The 14,441-nt window shown below is 38.7% G+C and overlaps 2 protein-coding genes across 2 annotated transcripts in view; both read right to left on the bottom strand.

Annotated features, from left to right (window-relative positions):
• Positions 1 to 6,741, bottom strand: part of LOC117636033 (probable disease resistance protein At4g27220) — a 12,309-nt gene extending 5,568 nt beyond the window's left edge. The window contains exons 1-2 of the mRNA XM_034370461.1: positions 6,600 to 6,741; positions 2,235 to 2,326 (exon numbers count right to left, since the gene is read on the bottom strand). The gene's annotated coding sequence lies outside the window, so the exon portion shown is untranslated. The remainder of the gene's footprint in view (positions 1 to 2,234; positions 2,327 to 6,599) is intronic.
• The window catches only part of LOC117636032 (probable disease resistance protein At4g27220), a 31,837-nt gene that overhangs the window by 9,231 nt on the left and 8,165 nt on the right, over positions 1 to 14,441 (bottom strand). The gene's annotated exons all lie outside the window — the stretch shown is intronic.

The following is a 14,441-nucleotide window of genomic DNA, read 5'->3' as shown; positions in this document are numbered from 1 at the left end:
ATTTTATTATATGTATTTTGGGACAGGTTGGTTCACTAGACAACAACTTATAGACCCTACGCTGCATCAAACTGGTACGGAGGCTAGGAAAATCCTTCCTCCACACCATGATTGGTCATGGTAGAGGTTGTGGACAAACGAACTAAGCCCAATACAGATAATGGAAGATATGTCGAGAGCGGTGCAAGCCCTCCAAAGATAGAAATTCACAGATGCCTATATGGAGATTCTGGAATGCTGGTGATAGTGATCGAGGTGGATTGGAAGAGCAGTTGGTTCATGCATTGGGTTTGAATGGCGCAGGAATTAATGTCGAAGTTCCTGATTTTTATGGAAATATGCATGCAGCGATTCTTTAGATTCAGAGGCAAGTCTAGAGAATGGAAAACTATGGTACAAGTGTAAGAAATTACATTGTAATAAACCATATTAGAATGGTCTTCTAATCAAGCAGTTGCAGTTTAGTATTAATCAAGAAACAGAACTCTAGAATATTTGCAGTTCTAGTTTAAAGCAGTGTTTTCAAAGGCATGCCTTCGCGCTCGTCGGAGCGCGCGTCGGAGCGAGGCGGGAGGAAAACGCCCCTAGGCGGTCGGCCGTTTCGCGAGTTGCACGTTTAGCGCTGGGAAGGCGTGAGAGGCGGGGGAAGGCGTGGCTAGGCGGACCGAGGCGTATCAGATTCGGAAACTTCTGAACTGGAAGAAATTTTAGAATCTGGAAATCTGAAACTGCTCTGCGAGGAAGACGGGGCGAGGAGGAAGATGACCCATTTTTTTTTTTTTAAGCGTAATGAAACGACGTCGTTTATTTTCTTTTTACAAAAGTGTAGCTTTTGTACTTACCCTTTTTTATTTTCTTTTATTTTCTTTACCTTTTATGTAATATCTTTCTTTTTTTTCCCCTAACTCCCACCGACAGCTTTTGTTCTTACCTTTTTTTTTTTTTCTTTCTTTCTCTAAATTAATATAATAACACATGGACTTACCTTATATATATATATATATATATATATTGTGTAGTACGTGTACAACCCTAATTTCTACCCTTACCAGATAACTCCATCAATTTCAAGAATTCTCTTCATCTTTCGACTGCAAGTAAGTCTTTTTTTTTTCTTTTTTTTTTTGACGTACATGCATCATACTTGTATAATTTGACTATAATAAACTGTAATTTGAAGTTTCGTATAAATTTTTTTCGATTTTTTTTAAAATACACTAGTTATCTTATTCGTTTATGTGATATAGTAGAAATTTGACGTACATGCATCATACTCGTATCTTAGAAATATTAATGGTTTATTATTAATATTTTTTTTTATAGATATGAATCGAAAAGATCCTGCGTGGAAGTATGCAAAAGAAATAGAGGGATAGATTATTATGTTTTGAATGACAATTAGTTGTACAATTTAATCGTATTGTATTATTCATAAATTTTTCTTATTAAAATAACTTAATGTTCAAAAGGCTTACGCCTCAATGCTTCAAGGCTTACGCCTCGCATAGCGCTACTAAAAACGCCTCGCCTATACGCCTCGCCTTTGAAAACATTGGTTTAAAGTGCAGTTTAATTAGAAAACTAGAGCTTTGAGGATTCCTAATCCTATATGGATTAAAACATTCTATCCTAATGCAATCAGATTTGTTTAAGTGGTCTTCTATGGGCAAAATACTTAAGCAATGCATATATATGGATGTCCCTTCTGTAGCAATCAAGACACACTCATATTGATATCTCACCCCATCTAGAGAAAGTTAAAGGACTGCATAGGAGAAGAATATTTCTATACCTTTACCACAACTATTTTTTTTACCAAAGTTAGTGTTAGGTTATTCTAGGGAGAAGCATTGAGAACGGAAAATTATATATTGAATAGAGTACCTACTAAATGTGTAAATGCTATCCTTATGAAGTTTGGGTTAAAAGAAAACCAAGTTTGAATTACCTCAACGTGTGGGGCTGTAAAGTTGAAGCAAAATCATACAATCCTATGGAAAAGAAGTTGGATTCAAGAACAATCAGTGGCTATTTTGTTGGCTATCCAAAAAGAACTAAGGGCTATAGATTTTACTGCCCTCAAAATACAGCTAGATTTGTAGAAACTCAAAGAGCAGTGTTTCTAAAATCTAAAAATGAGGCAACAAAAGAAGAAAATTTCCATTTTGATGAAGTTATAATAGAAAAAGGAGACACAATGAATTCTAGTGCAGATAACAGAATTCTAGTATTACCTAGCTTTGACTTGAGTAGCACGCAATCTTAGGAAGATGAAATAGTTAGAGATCCAATGATACTTGAACAAGAAACTCAAGAACAGCAAGTTCTGCCACCAGAAAACACAAATGAAAATCAACCAGCAGAACAAAACCATGAACAAATGGACACAGAATTGGGAAGATCACAAAGAACAAGGAAAAGAGCACTACTTGATGACTACTTGTTGACTACTTGTATATTTACAAATGGACATAGAGTTGGACAACAACTTGTTGCTGCTTCGCTGCATCAGAAGTGATGATTTGATATGATGTTGATTGGTGTATCTTTTCATGATATTTTTTTGAGTGTGTGTAAAACAATGTTGCTTGACTGGCACATTATATAATCTATTCTCTGAGAGGTGGTTTGATCATCCCTCACCCTTTTAATTTTTTTTCCTAGATGAATTAGTGGTAGAGTCAATGACTAAACCATTTAAGGTTGAATTATAGGAGAATGATAAAATCTTTATTTATTTCTGGAATTTTTGTAAGATTTTGGAGTTATTTTATAAGAGAAATTTATTCTGATCCATAATTTAAGCCCTTTTAATTTATCTTTTATCTATCACACACTTGGCTCTAGATTTCTACCGTAGTCTGGAGTGTGACACATTAATTAATTCATTTATCATATAAAAGATTCATTTATCTTTTTATTTTATTTTTTGAAGACAACGACATAACATTTTCAACTCAAAGAAGAACAATACTAAAAATCGGGTTGTTGTTAATTAAGAAGGGTTAATTATCAAACTTCATTAAATTATTTAATTATACCCGGATTCAGTTATTATTAAATCTATATATATCTATATATAAAGCAAAAGGTAGAGAATGGTGAAACATTTAAAATACCAAAAAAGGCCCTTGGTTAATTCAAACATTAAAAATTAAAATTATTAATTAAATGAGGATAATATGGTAAATTCACATTTTTCATATTAAAAAAAATTAAAATTAAAAACAAAATCAAATAATAAGTCCTACTTTTATGGAATATAACTACCCATATTATCTTTTCTTAATTCTAAAAATAAAAATAAATATAACCAAAATATATAAAGCAAAAGGTAGAGAATGGTGAAACATTTAAAATACCAAAAAAGGCCCTTGGTTAATTCAAAAATTAAAAATTAAAAATATTAATTAAATGAGGATAATATGGTAAATTCACATTTTTATATTAAAAAAATTAAAATTAAAAACAAAATCAAATAATAAGTCCTACTTTTATGGAATATAACTACCCATATTATCTTTTCTTAATTCTAAAAATAAAAATAAATATAACCAAATAAATAAATAAATAAAAACCAATTGGCACATGAGTGACATTCAAAATACCAAAAAATTCCCTTGGTTAATTCAAACATTAAGAATTGAAATTATTAATAAAATGAGGATAATATTGTAAATTCACATTTTTTCATATTTAAAAAAATAAAAATAAAAACAAAATCAAATAATAAGTCCTACTTTTATGGAACATAACTACCCATGTTATCTTTTCTTAATTCTAAAAAAGAAAAAAAAGAAAAAAAAAACCAATTGGCACATGCTTAAAAAGCATGTGCCAAGGAGCTAGTTATTGTAACACCCCGACCCCAAATTTAACCCTTATTTAATTATTTAATTATTTAAGGGTATTTTAGTCATATTTTTAACCGGAGAGAGTTTGGGACCGTGACTTATATTTTTGGATAGGTCGTACTGAGACGAGTTCATAGACACGTAGTGGGCTCGAATCGGAACTGTAACGAGAGAGATATGGTCAAAAGAAACCCAATGGCACAATCGTAAATATTTCGAAATGGGATTTTTTTTATAAAAATCTGGTTTTCTCTCTCTCTCTCCCTCTCTCTCCTGCGAAACCAGAAACCCCTCCCCCCGTTGCGACGACAGCGACTTCTCGTCGTCGCCACCGCCACCACACGCCGCCACTTGGGGCGGCACCGGTCCCGTTGGAACCACCACACTCCCTACTTTCCATTCCACCCCAGCTCCGCCTCGATCCGCCACCGTGGTCGCCGGAATCAGCCACAAAAGGCAGCGGTTTGGACAGATTTTTACAAAACTTTCGACCCTTCGTTCTCTCTCATTTCTCCACCAAATTGGACGAGTAAGGTATGGTTTTCTACCTATTTTTCATGCTCTAGCTGATGGTTGGGTAGGATTTCGTTAATTTTGAGCGTAGATTAACTGATTTCCAACTTAGGTTTTGGCCGGTTTTGGGTCTCCGATTCCGGCCACTTCCGGTCAGTTTTTGGGTAGGCCCAAGAACAAAAGTGACTCCAAATAGGGTGTTATACCTAGGGTAGAAGTCTTGGCCCGAGATGTTGAGATTTTCCGGCGAAGCTTTATCGCTTTGGACACTCACACGCTGCCCGCGCGTGTGGCAGCGCGTGGGCACTGTAGCAGAGGGGTATTATTGTCCCAGTGCGATCTCCTGGTTGTCACGAGTGCGTAGGATTTCGCGGATCTCAATTTGGACGTCGTTTGACTATCGAACGGATATCGCCCGTTACGCGTTATCCAGGTTCGATAGGTTGGGACCGTTGGATGGACCCAAATTTAATATATGTTAATCTAGGTATTTCTAGGATCGTGAATCGGAGCCCCGGATGTTCCGATTTAATAATTTAAAGTTTATATTTTATATTAACCGTTAGATTGTGCGATCGTGAGCGATCCGACCGTCCGATCTGAACCAAACTTGCAGGACAAGTGTCCTGTACCTTATAGAACCCATAGGAACCTTCGGATCGGTGTTTGGAGGTCGCACGTGGCGTAGGTTATCCGGCGTGTCGACAGACCCCATACGTGGCGTTGGTTGTACCGGCGTATGGGGAGATATGTGATATGACGTGCAGGTCTCACGTGGCGTAGGTTATCCGGCGTTGAGACAGGCCCCATACGTGGCGTTGGTTGTACCGGCGTATGGGGAGAGATGTGATATGATGTGGAGGTCGCACGTGGCGTAGGTTATCCGGCGTGTCGACAGACCCCATACGTGGCGTTGGTTGTACCGGCGTATGGGGAGATATGTGATATGACATGCAGGTCTCGCGTGGCGTAGGTTATCCGGCGTTGAGACAGACCCCATACGTGGCATGGGTTGTACCGGCGTATGGGGAGATATTATGATAGCATGGTATGGTCGCACGTGGCGTAGGTTATCCGGAGTGTTGACAGGCCCCATACGTGGCGTTGGTAGTACCGGCGTATGGGGAGATTATGTGAAAGACAGAGAAATGAAATGAGGTATCGCCTAAGTGTGGAATTAGGTTTTACGAGAGAACTACGTGTGGCTTGATCCCTCGATGAGGGTACGTAGGCAGCCTAAGGTTATTAGGTGCAGCCGCAGACTAATGTTAGTCATAGTCGTTATTTGAATGTATTGCCCGCCTTATTTGAGGCATGAATTGTTTTGTTAGTGTGTTTGGTAATTTGTTGAGAAGTGTTGAAAGGCCGAAGGCCATTTATATAAATTGCATGAAATTATATTGTGCATGCTGCAAGTTGGGAATATAAATTGTGTTTTTATGCAGGTATAAATTTTGGGAAATGTCCAATTTATAGGGGAGACTCTGCCGAAATTTCGGCAGAAAGTCTCGGCCTTTAGTAAGTGGGCCCGGCATCGGGGTGATGTCAGGAATTCCAAAGGATTCGTCTCGGGTTTTGGAAAAAATTCGGGGCGGGTCCTTTCAGTTATTAAATTATGCATCCTTAAATTCCCTCACACGTCGCATTTTAGTCATTTTATTGTCAAATTATTTACTTTTGCCTAGTATATGGTTTATCTTTTAGGGGTAATATAGACTTTTCGCCGGACAATAGTGAAAGCCGTGGTCAAAGTGGAAACCCAGTTCAAATTAGCTGAGGATCACCTTAAGCAATCCGTGAAACCATCTCTTGCCATTCGGCAGGCTCAGTGATTCAGTGCCGACCCATGGCCAGACTTGGAAAGAGTAAGGCGATTCAATGTTCATGATATATATGATGCAAGGCAAATGAATATTTTATCAATGTTTGTTTTTTGGTCATCGGAGTTTTGCTGCTAAGGTTTCTTTGGATTGAATCTGTTTTTTTTCTTTTTCTTCCAGGTGTTGAAAAACTGAACATTTTGTCATTCCTAACACTACACCTTATTTCAGTTTTTCACATGAAATTCTAGGTACGAAGAAGACATCGAAAAATATATACTTCACAAGATCAATATACTATTTGCATCTATATATCAAATTATCTAATTTGTGTGTGTGTGTTTTTCAATGGATTAGAGTCAAACCAACAACCATATAGTGCAAAGACAGAAAGTTTCCAAGATGTACGTACCTCTAATATCCTTGTATGAGTGTAAGTTTCTCCACCAACTGTTATGAGACGTAATGTTGAATGAAAAACCCCGAGGATGAGGCAATCAAGGAGAAGGCAATACAAACAACTGAATTATGAGAAATATGAAAGCAATGCATAAGCAGAGAACTCAAATGGAAAAGCCACTATGAGTTTTCCTACGGTATAAATAGACAAGGGAAAGATAACGAACCAGGCATTGCTTCAAGAGAAGGTAATTCCAAGCAAACGGAATTTCCTAGAAGCATCTGATCCAAAGATTAATTACATACGATGTTTGCTTGTTATATATATAGAAGCATCTCATCCCCAAAAGCCAAAAAAAAAAAAACAAGGCAACGAAAAGTGAAGGAGAGCTTGACGCAATGGACAAAGTGAAAAAGAATTGGATGCATTGCTTAAAAATATGGACAAGAGGCGAAGACTAAGAAAGCGATGAAATTATGGAATTTGGGGTTATGGACGAATCCACACATCATCGAGAATGAGAAGAACCTTTTTGTCACAAATTAAGGAATCTTCTTATCACGGTGGATCCTTCATGTACATCATCTACCCCTGCACGTAACAATAAATCGATTGATTTTACACAGGAGTCTAATCCAACTGAGTTCTCCACAGAAGTATATGATGAAGGGCATAATCTTTTCCATATCACATTGATAATATCTTTGATGATATAGGATCTGACTTAAACTAATTAAACGATTGTCCTCGGATTTAATCTTGGCCATATACAGTTTAATTAATCCTAAACTTTTCTTTTGGTACAGAATTAATCATAACCATTTTTTAATTTCATAATCCTATATGCATAGATGAATCACAGGGATTTCTAGTTACCCTATAAATTATATTTCTAGTAAGGGTTCATAAGAGATACGCGCTTATTAACTACTCATGCATATATAACATCATGCAGATTCTATGTATAAACAAACACAAATTAACTTTCCGTGGGAAAATAATAGAAGTTAATATATACCAGTTCTTAGCACCTAGAGAAATCTGCCATTTTCGCCAACGCAGATCTCCACTCTTGCACCTTCGTTTTTATCATCCGAAGTAGAACTCCAAGTTTGTTTTCATGCATGAGATGGATCAACATCGTAGAAAATTGGTAGCACTGCTTCTCTTGCTCCCATGAATTTAAGAAGGTGTAGAAGTTCATTGAAGCACCATGTTGTTGAGGTACTTCTTGCAGAAGCCTAAGAGCCATTTCTTGGTAGCCCCTCATTCTCACGTCCATAGTTGAATGAAGTTTCTTTTGGACACCTTCAGGCCTTCCTGTAAAACTTTTCTCAAAATCAATTGGAGGAGGTGTGCTCTCATTCTTCTCAAAATCAATTGAAGACCACAGTGAAGAGCCTTCCTTTATGAGGGACTAAAATCATGTTTAAGCTTTGTGCTAAAAAAACGCATTCTTCTCTACTCATAATGCTAATCTAGCGGCCGCGACCCACCGCAACCACCCCCACTCCAACCCCCCGGCGACAAATTTGTCGATGTACAGTTGCAGTATATTGCATTCGGACTGTTAAATATATGGGAGTTCCCCTTTTGACTTAGCCTGTCGTTTTTGCTTTACGTTTTGGCCATCACTTGGTATATTTTCTTAGAAGTGCATACCTTTGTAAATCTCATAAACTGAAGAACATGAGACACAAATTCAATACAGTTTCATTCGGCATAGCCTATAACAATAACTAATATTTTTCTTTAAATAAAAAAAATATATAAAAAAACTAAAACTAAAACAAAACCAAAAAGGAAACTGGTACTTGTGGCTGATGGTCATAGAACTTGTCAATGATCAAATGCAATTCATATATAACAGATGAAAGAGTAATTACTTTCCCAATCAGGGATTCTGTTCACATTATATGGTCAAAACTCAACTTATCCTGTTAATGCAGAACGATATTTTCAGCACCTAAACTAAGTTCGCATTGGAAAATGAGAAAAACAAAACGCAAATCCCCAAAATCTCATATAACACAGATCAAGGAAGCATTTTCTCTAGCTGCAGCTGCTCAATTTTGATCTGGGTGCACAGTATGAGAAACTCCATAAACTACATCCTTTTCATCGATTGCTTAGAGGGGTTTTAGATACTTTATCCTGATAGGGGCTCAACTCGAGCTTTGCCTTGACGGATATTAGACAGTGCTGACGTCCACACGGCTTCTATGAAGCTGGAAGGAGAAGTGATCCAACTCCCGCAACTGCATTGGCTGCCTGACCAATTGAAGTAACCCAAGCGAGCTTCACAATGTGCACATGACAACTTGCCCTCCAGTGCTCCTTCTTCAACTGTGTAATGAGAAAACGTAAGAAAGATTAAATTATATCATTTTTCTATGACAAATCACATTGAACAAAAGATGCCTCCAAATGAAAAGCCCTATAGGTCCAAAAATAGGAATGTGAAAAGGATGTGGATTATGTCTGTGTCAAAGTCTATATTTGATAATTCTTTCAATTTTCAAATTCCATCATTTGTCAACACACTGGATTAACTGGTCAACAAGAAAAATCAATTCGCAATTGACATGTAATCTCAAGTGACAATTTGATCATATAATAACCCAGTTAAACACCGTAGAGCATAAATAAATATGAAATAACAATCAAATCAAAGAACCCAAGGAAACTCTTTTGACAACAGAGCACTTTTGCATGATTAACTAGTACTGCAATAGAAAAGGTAAGCCATACAGTTATAAATATGGCACAATTACCTGCTGTCATCCACCTTAGAGGCTCAACAAAAATGGATGAACATTCAGAATCCTCAGACAAGTTGCTACTTTTTCTCTTTCGCCACTCAAATGATTTCCCGCCCTCACCTGGAATGTGATCCACAACATTGTCATGCAATGCAACAATTCTTCGGCATTTCTTGCAGCGGAATGCTGGTGTACCTGTTTTTCCTCCATTTTGACCTGTTTTTACTCCAGAGGCAACTTCACTAGGCAACCCAGGATCTGCCCCAAATTTAGAATTGTCTATTTTATCCCCACGATGATAAGATTCACCTGAAAGGATGGATAAAATATTTCTATTATAGCAGGGAAAACAGAAATTCACATTTGCCACTCAATTTGAAACCTCCAGTGAAATGAGTAGGCATAACTTATAATGTCTCCTATTCTGGGATAAACAACTTTTCACATAGTAATAAACATCAAGAACACTTGCCATGCAGTTGCAACACCCTTCACAGTTGTCACTGCTGTTCTGCTAAGCATTTCTTTTTCTTTTTCTTTTTCTCTTCTGTTAAAATGTTATGTAAGGCAGAGGAGAATGGCAAACAATTTAAAAAACAGATTGGGAGGTACAGTTCATGGATACTATAGCAGCATTGTAGCAATTTTTTTGTGCTAGTTTCCCCAAGCTAATTTGACAAGTGAGATTATTTTTATTCTGAGGGCTACAATTTAACTCTATAGGGTTTTCTCGAGATTCTATCATGTATAAATAGAGTGAACTAAATTGAGACAATCTTGTTTTTGGAATTCTAAACCTTTGGCATTTTTGAGTTCCTTTCAGAACCTTGGAAGCTTCGCTTAGGGATTTCTTATAATCCAGCAGTGTCTCCATGCTCAATCCAAACCCTCTCGCTTCTCAAAATAACATTCTTTGAGGCAATAATCCACCAAAAGCTGGACCAACCATCTCACATCCTACTTCAATGATATACAACCAATTTGGTAAGCAATGGCTCCTTAATACCTTCCTATCAATGAATTTTACATATAATCCTAGGCACACCAACTCATATACAAACTGATGTGGTAGTACTTCATTTGTTTAAATTTGAGCCTCATTGATTTACAAACAGCAAGCGACTACCATATTATGTGCCTCATCAGTTGGTATTAAAAAGCTGGGATAAGAGTTGGTGCCTCTAATATCATGAGACCCAAGAAAAGCCTACGTACAACAATTTCTAGGCAGTCAGCAGCCCAAGAATTATAGCCTAGTCTCTATGTCCCATGGAGCACTTTCATCATCTTGTATTTTACCAAAACATGAATGCAAGATGTTCAATCAATACCAATAAATTTAGAGGGAGGGGAAGATGGAGAAGAAAAAATAAAACTGTACCCAATACTTGTTAGTGTATAAGCTGTGAGCTGATTAAAGTTTAGCATAAAATATGCCTTGTAGTTAATTGTGTATTCACTTTGGTAATTAAACCAAGTGTAGGGCCTTTCTTGTAATTTGTCCAAGTGACATGTGGAGAGTGATCCATTAGTTTAGCATGATGAATGGCTGAGATCATTTCTACGGTTTTGATGAAATGAGCTACCGTGCATAACGGTGAGATATATGCACAGAGCAAGTGTGAATGATAAATATAGAAGAGAACACTCTCTCTGCTAATAAGCAGAGCATGAACAAATAGACATCCAATGTTCCTCTCCTTCTTCTTCTGTAATCAAACAAACACACACACTCAGAATACAAAACTTCAACATGGCCTTAGAGCCAGGTTCGATCGACTAAGATCTGAGCATAAGAAATTGAGCTCCACTCAAGTTTGGTTGAGCTCAGGCGAAGTTGCAAAACGTTCGCAAAATCGATTTTTGACTTGTGATTCATTTCATTTGAGCTAAAAGATGGCTGGATCTGGAAGTTCTGAAGTAAGAACTCCGATCTTCTCCGGTGAGAATTATGAATTCTGTAGAATCAGAATGACGACGATCTTCAAGTCACATGGGTTATGGAAACTGGTTGAAAAGGGGATTTCTATCTCAGACTCAAAGAAGAAGGTTGAAGGAGGCTCAGAAGAGGAAGTTGATGAGAAAACAGCAGCTGTCTATATGCAAGATGCTAAGGCCCTGGGCATTATTCAGTCTGCGGTTTCAGATCAGATTTTCCCACGAGTAGCTAATGCTGGAATAGCAAAAATGGCTTGGGATTTGTTGTATGGAGAGTACCATGGTGGTGATCAGGTAAGGTCTGTAAAATTACAAAATCTGAGGCATGAATTTGAGTATGCTAGGATGAGAGACGATGAAACCTTATCTGGCTATTTGACTAGGCTAAATGATTTGATAAACCAAATGAAATTCTGACTAATGAGAGACTTGTTCAGAAAGTGTTGATTAGTCTTAGCAAGCCATATGACCCTATTTGTCTGGTTATTGAAAATACCAAAAGTTTGGAAACTGTGGAATTGCAGGAAGTTGTAGCTATTTTGAAAAGTCAAGAACAAAGGTTTGATCTACATAATGTGGATACCACTGAAAGGGCATTTGCCTCTCTTTCTGTGAATTCAAAAGGGCAACAAAGCAAGAATCATTCTAAGTCTCAAAAGAATTGGAATCCTAAGGGAAAACCATGGGAATTTTAGGAAAGCCTCAGCAGAACAATTATGCACCAATTCACAGTTTTGGTTTACCACAACAGACAACTCAAGATGCTGCTAAACCACAATGCAAGGTGTGCTCCAAATTTCACTGTGGTGAGTGTAGATATAAGGGGAAGCCTAAATGTTTTAACTGTGATAGGTTTGGACATTTGGCTAGGGAATGCACCATAGGTAAGGGTACTCAAAAGGCCAATTGTTTCAATCAAACTGAGGTGACTGGAAATCTTTTTTATGATAATAGTGTCATTACTGAAGTGCAAATGAATGGAAATTGGTATATTGATAGTGGTTGCAGGAAATGTTGAGTTGCTTGTTGATGTAAGGACAAATGTCCATGGAAAGGTGCAAATGCCTACTAGAAATCTGGTAGATGCTGCAGGAATAGGCTCATTGGTGATTGACACAAGTGCAGGCAGAAAATACATCAGGGAAGTCATGTTTCTACCTGGTTTGAAGGAAAATTGGTTGAGTGTTGGACATATGGATGAACATGGGTATTACTTACTCTTTGGTAGAGGCATGTGTTGCATTTTTGATGGCCCCTCACTTGACAAACTGGTTATATCAGGGAAGTCATGTTTCTACCTGGTTTGAAGGAAAATTGGTTGAGTGTTGGACATATGGATGAACATGGGTATTACTTACTCTTTGGTAGAGGCATGTGTTGCATTTTTGATGGCCCCTCACTTGACAAACTGGTTATATCAAGGTTAAGATGAAGATCAATAGGTGTTACCCTCTATCCTTAATGCAAAATGATCAAATTGCACTGAAGGCTAGTGTGACAGAATGTATGAAAGGACCCGCCCCGAATTTTCCCACAATCCGAGACAAATCCTTTGGAACTCCTGACATCACCCCGATGCCGGACCCTTTCACTAAAGACCGGGACTTTCTGCCGAAATTTCGGCAGAGTCTCCCCTATAAACTGGACATTTCCCAAAATTTCAACCTGCATAAAAACACATTTAATATCCCCAACTGGCAGCATGCACAAAATAATTTCATGCAGTTTACATAAATGGCCTTCGGCCTTCCAATAGTTCTCAACCAACTACCCAGCAATTCAAATACCCATTTATGACTAACATTTAGTCTGCGCTGCACCTAATGACCTTAGGCTGCCTACGTACCCTCCTTGAAGGATCAAGCCACACGTAGTTCTCTCTTAACACCTGATTCCACTCTTAGGCGATACCACAATTCATTTCTCTGTATTCCACACAATCTCCCCATACGCTGGTACAACCAACGCCACGTATGGGGTCTGTCAACACGCCGCCACGTGCGACCATGCCATACTATCACATATCTCCCCATACGCCGGTACAACCAATGCCACGTATGGGGTCTGTCCCAGCGCCGGATAACCTACGCCACGCGGGACCTTAACATCATATCACATAACTCCCCGTACGCCGGTACAACCAACGCCACGTATGGGGCCTGTCGACACGCCGGATAACCTACGCCACGTGCGACCATGCCATACTATCACATATCTCCCCATACGCCGGTACAACCAACGCCACGTATGGGGTCTGTCCCAGCGTCGGATAACCTACGCCACGCGGGACCTCAACACAATACTACAATATCTCCCTATACGCCGGTACAACCAACGCCACGTATGGGGCCTGTCTCAACGCCGGATAACCTACGCCACGTGAGACCTGACTTTCACTTGGTGGTGCTTGTAGTGAAACCAAAATCCGAGAAAGTACTTAAGGTAGTGCATATAGCACCCCAACTGACATTCTAGACGCTTTGTACCTTTGTACAAGCATATAATTCTAATTATATAAATATACAAATATTCTAATATTGCGTAAACTCCAACACTAGTCTAGCACCAGATAATCCCCCTAGGAAGGTGAGATTACTCCGGCAGACCCACGGTCAACCAAGGGCCAAACTACCCTAACCCTGGTCAAACGGGCCCACGGGACCTACGACCTCCAAATTCCGATCCAGAAGTTCCTATGGCTTCTATAAGGTATAGGACGCTCGTCCTGCAAGTTTGGTTCAGATCGGACGGTCGGATCGCTCACGATCGTACGATCTAACGGTTAATATAAAATATAAACCTTAAATTATTGAATCGGAACATCCGGGGTTCCGATTCACGATCCGTGAATTCCTACACGATCCTAGAATTATCCAGATTAACATATCTTAAATTTGGGACCATTCGACGGTCCTAACCTATCGAACCCGGATAACGCCCGATAGGCGATATCTGTTCGATAGTCAAACGACGTCCGAATTGAGATCTGCGAAATCCTACGCGCTCGTGACAGCACGAGGACCTCAAAACTGCCCAGAGACACGCCACCACCCTGGCCCACGCGCCGCCACACGAGCGGGCAGACCGGGTGTCCAAAGCGATTACGGTCCGTCGAAAAATCTTGGAACCGAGACTCCAAACTCCTACCCTAGGT

The sequence above is a fragment of the Prunus dulcis genome, chromosome 7 (genome assembly GCF_902201215.1).
Source record: "Prunus dulcis chromosome 7, ALMONDv2, whole genome shotgun sequence".
In the NCBI taxonomy this organism is placed as follows: domain Eukaryota; kingdom Viridiplantae; phylum Streptophyta; class Magnoliopsida; order Rosales; family Rosaceae; genus Prunus; species Prunus dulcis.
This window is presented reverse-complemented; position numbering and strand designations above follow the sequence as displayed.